We start from the raw sequence: 4,566 nt of genomic DNA on the forward strand, positions 1-4,566 counted from the left end.
TACTCCTCTCCTTTGCTTGCTGTTGGATCCAAATGAATTGGACCTTTTACTCCACATGGTTCCTCTGGAACTAGGACTCCCATGTGTCTCATCAGTGGGTTGGACTCATGGTTCACACCATGATCAAACCCAACACCAAACCATGATCCATCATGGATCACTATCCAATGAACATCATCTAACCATCATCCCACATGGATGAGTTAGATCAGTTATGATCCGCCCCTTTGTCCAGGGTCTTGGATTCCTAAGACACATCACAATACACATTCCTCAAGGGGCATACCATGCCTGGCCTTGATCCCACCCCAAGAGACACAACAAAGACATAAACATAAACATAAACAGAAGTAATCAACACATGTTACCTCATACTTGATCTTGCTAGATCTTGTGCTTCCCTGATCAGGTCCGGCCTTGTGCCTCTTGCACTTGTCTTAATCAGGTCTTATCACATACCTCTAGTATTGATAAGATCCATCCATGGGTCGCACCCATCATCCCTTCCATGGAACTTCCATGAAAACAGTTTATGCACTGCATCCACCTTCAAGGTTGTACATGCCTTTGGGAGTGGAGTCCGGCCTTCTCCATTCTCTTCTGGCCATTGGCGTGTGTCCCTAAGACACAGAGGAAGCCTAGGGTGTGTTCATCCATGATCAAACACCACCCAAGGGTCGTCCATCACTTCTCACTTCAGTGGCCATGAAACTGCCTTTCTACACACCATTGCCCTTAAGGCTGCTCTTGGACTTTGAGAGTGAATCCGGTCATCTCCCTTCTTCCCTGGCTATTTGGATGTGTAGTAAGGATGTAGAGGAAGCCTATGGCGTGGCAAACCAGAATCAAAACACACCAGAGGGTCGTTCTCAACTCCCCTCTTGATTGCCATCAAAACTACCTCTTTGCTGCCTTCAAGCCTCTCTTGGTCTTGGATTGTGTAATCCGACCATCTCTCTGTTTTTCTCTATTTTTCTTTGTGTTTCAGGAAGAAGAATGAAGCCCTGACGTGCTTGCAAAGGCACGAACTTGCCCTCATTTTATAGAAGAAGTGGTGGTTACTTTCCAACCATTGCACCTTTTCGGTATTAATTCTGTCCATTGATTTAATCAATGGTACAGATTGCACCCATTCGCCTATGGCAGTTACCAGACGTCTTTGACATGCCTAACTGCTTCTAGACATGTCACACACAAGCCTTGGCTGGTTGCCCAAGCCCCTGGTTCAACCACAAGTGCCCACCGGCTCACCGGCACACCCGGGTGATCCACATGGTCCGACCACTGTCCGGACCTGGCCCAACTGCCCAGGACTTGAACACTCAGTCCAGCTGAGTTGAGCTGATCCCCAGCTGACCCATCTGAGTGAGCTAGTTCATCCAGCTCAGGGAGCTGACACACTCTTCAGTGAGCTACACTGAGCTGCACTACACTTCTCCTAGCTGGTCGAGCTTGCTCCCTGCATCGCCCAGCTGCCATACACTTTGTACAGCTCCTTTATACTTGTCTTTTTCTTGGTTTAGCTATATCTTAGCTTCCTGATGCATTTAACCTTACTTCCAGGTCATGGTATCCTTGTGTTTAGGTCACATGACCTGACTGGTGCGTCTCCTTGCACCATGGTCGATCCTAATGATCATATCCAGGATCAATGACATGACAAGTCTCCCCCACTTAGAATGGATTCGTCCTCGAATCCTGTGGTGCTTACATCCCATATCAAGACAAAGGTTCCAACTGAACTCTTTGCTTCCTGCACATCCGCTAAGGTTCATGACCCCAGTTACAACTTACTGGATCATTCCTTAACTGACCACAGCCTATCCCAGCTTGGCCCTATTGCGATCTTAGTCCCTACTAGACTAAACCGCCTCATACTTGACTTATGTCCATCACCAGACATAGTCATACCTTGATCCTAGTCCATGACTAGATCAGTTTCAGTCCTTAAGAACATACTGCATACTCGAGTCTTAGTAGATTTACCCAATCCCCAAGACACTCGATGTATCAGTCAAGTCTTTAAAGAAATCGATCATATTCCGGTCCTGTCCACTTTGGGACTCCATCGTCTCATTCCAACCATAGGTCCATCTCCGACTTGGTTGTGTTGCGACCCTCGTCCCTCACTGGACTTAGTCGACCTCATCTCAGCCATCTCGGCTGGTGCCAAACGATACGGACTTTTGGACATTGGGACCGTTCCCGGTTCTAGTTCGATCATGCTCGGGTCAGCCTCTGCAGGAGGCACATCCTTGAACTCTTGAACCAACCGAATCCTCGTCAGGGCTACCACCCCCTACAACCTCCTTAGTGTTAATGGTCGCCAACCAGGCCTCATGACCACCTCTCAGCATATTTTCCACCTGGACCGCTGAGATCACTAAGCATCCAGAGGTTGGTCGGATCCTTGGAATCTGATCGGGGGTCCACACCCACTCTCAAACTGCACTCTTCCTCGGTGACAGTCTAAAGTGGCCCGATTCTTTCCAAACCCAATACATCCCTAAGATCACTTCATGATTCTTAAGGCTAACCACAACCAGATCCATGGGCATCGCCCTTCCTTGGATCATCACTGGGATGTCCCTAACAAGGCCTAGTGAATGCATGCTTTGGCCTCCGGCCGCACTCACTATCCCGGGATCATCCCCTATACCAATGCAAACAACCCCTTTCCGATCATATCTGGACTCACAAACGGTGTGTAGCTCTAGTATCAAAAGGTACGTTGTTTCCACACCACCGATCATTAAGTACCTAGATGAGTAAGATATCGGTTTGATCACACATTTGGAAAACGTCCCATACCATTCTCCAAAGTGTCACACTTCTGTGAATGTCCCATACCATTCACAAGAGTGTTTATAATATACCTCAATCCCCATCATACTAAGACACTTAACATCATATACCCAATCCATTCAAATTGATCTAAGGAATCCTACCTTGGCTTATACTGAGTCCCAACTGATCCATCTGATCCCAAGCCACTCGTATACTAGCCATGTAGCATCTCCCTTAAACCAACTTAAACCTCGCAAATGCTCACTTGTTTTGAACGGCCACCAAGGATAACACTTACCCCCAAAGAGTGCTGCACGTTTCTTTCAACCTAAGCCACTCTCAGGTTCATGTTACTTCCATGGTCCAGGTCATCCATAACAGATCTTGCATTGCATCGATCCGTCCAATCCGTCTATTATTTCCAGATAACTAGATCAACCAACCTTCTGTTTCAGGATCTTGCCCTTGGAGAATACATCTTGGCCAAGCCGGTTCATCTTGGAACTTTCCCGTTCACAAGCATGATACCCTATCTTGCCTCAGCTCCCTCTTGACTCACCTAGTAAGGTTCCATGGTCGTCTCAGTTTCCAGAAATAATTTTGGTTTGGAACATACTACCTTTGAGCAGTGAGTTGAGCTGAAGTTACAACCCAATCAGAACCTCCACTCATCTGCCTCAAAAGGATCCATACTACCTGAGCTATGTGTTCCAGCACCCTCAGGTAGTCCACTAACCAAGCTGTCATAGCTGGTGGATCAATCTAGACCACATCAGCTACTGGCCCAGCTTGATCATTAGCTGCCAAAACAGCTGCCCAATCAACCGGTTAGTCCTCTCATTGTTTGCAACAATTGTTTGGATCAGCCCGATTCACATCACAAGAGGATTCAACTTCTCCTTCCAGCTGCAGCTCAGCTCTCCCCCATTAGAACCTCAATAGGGTTGAGCTGACTTACAGTCAATCCAGCTTCATTGTTAATTTCCTCCAGCTGAGTCAACAATAAAACTGGTGGATTAATCACATCAGCATCTACTTGTCCGGATGCATGGGTGAACAACCACAACCCAAAGATCCTAGAATCAAGCATGCTCTGATACCAACTTGTAAGACCCGAACCCGGCCGGCTAGGCCGCGGTCGATGCCTCATGTCGCTCGGTCCATACCCTGACTGAACCACTCAATTTTTCGATCTTTATCTGTACTTTCGCCTAAGGGCGAAGTCTATCTTAGACCTTAGCTTAAGACTACCTTAGTCATTCACTAGCTTAGATCATTTTAACTTATGCACAGCGGAATATTCTCTACTTAACCATTGGTCTAAAACCAATCTAACACTGGTCAGATCGAATCACCTTAGCCATGGTCAGTACAACAACTACTACCAGCTCCAAGGTTGATCATGAACCTAATCCAGGTCATACAATAACCAAGGTTCCATTCCCCTAACCATTCTATCTAGATCTATGCAATATTGCTAGATCATACCTTTGCCACATCCACAGAGCTTGATAGCTCTTTGCCTCAGCTGCCTTAGCTGTCTAGTTAGCTCATCCAGCTAGCTGAACTGAACCACTTCACTTGAGGTTCCCAACTCTCTTCCAGCTGATTGAGCTGCGAGGTAGCTTTGCCTAGCTCCCCATCCACTCGTCCAACTCCCCATTATACATGTATAAACTCTCCCCTTAGGTACTTAGTCATTCAACCAACCATCCCCACAAACCAAGTACCTTTGGGAAGTCTTCAGCTGCAAAATCAACCTCAAGCAAACATGCTCCA

The sequence above is a fragment of the Raphanus sativus genome, chromosome 3, assembly GCF_000801105.2.
Source record: "Raphanus sativus cultivar WK10039 chromosome 3, ASM80110v3, whole genome shotgun sequence".
NCBI classification, from domain to species: Eukaryota; Viridiplantae; Streptophyta; class Magnoliopsida; order Brassicales; family Brassicaceae; genus Raphanus; species Raphanus sativus.